A 490-nucleotide genomic window follows, 5' to 3' on the forward strand; every position below is an offset into this window, starting at 1 on the left:
GCCCTTACTGGAAGAACCTAAAAGGAAAACAGATGGAAAATCAGAGCAGCAGTTTAAAGATTCCCAGCCCCCACCACAGCATCACAACTTACAGTATCAATGGGTAAGATTGCAGTAGAAAACAATAGCTTAATATCCAACACAGAGGGACAGCTGTAGAGTGTGGATGGAGAAGATATGCGGGGAAAAATGTATTACCAGGAATATGAAAGAAAAAACCGCATTGGCTGTGACTAATGCAAACTCTTTCGTATCTTCTTATGAGCTCTAATGACTTCCAGATCTTCAGGACCTAATCATAAGCGGTAAAGAACCCAAAACATACAAGTAATCTTTGAATAAAAAGTCCGACAAAATTCAATAGTCCTCACTTTAGCTGCACATTAGACCCTCCTGATGTGCTATTAAACGCGTTCATAATATTTTCACTCTCCAGTCCAATTAAATCGTAGTCTATAGTGATGGGACTCAGCCATGAAGATTTTTAAAG

The sequence above is a fragment of the Pteropus vampyrus genome, unplaced genomic scaffold (genome assembly GCF_000151845.1).
Source record: "Pteropus vampyrus isolate Shadow unplaced genomic scaffold, Pvam_2.0 Scaffold606, whole genome shotgun sequence".
Taxonomy (NCBI): domain Eukaryota; kingdom Metazoa; phylum Chordata; class Mammalia; order Chiroptera; family Pteropodidae; genus Pteropus; species Pteropus vampyrus.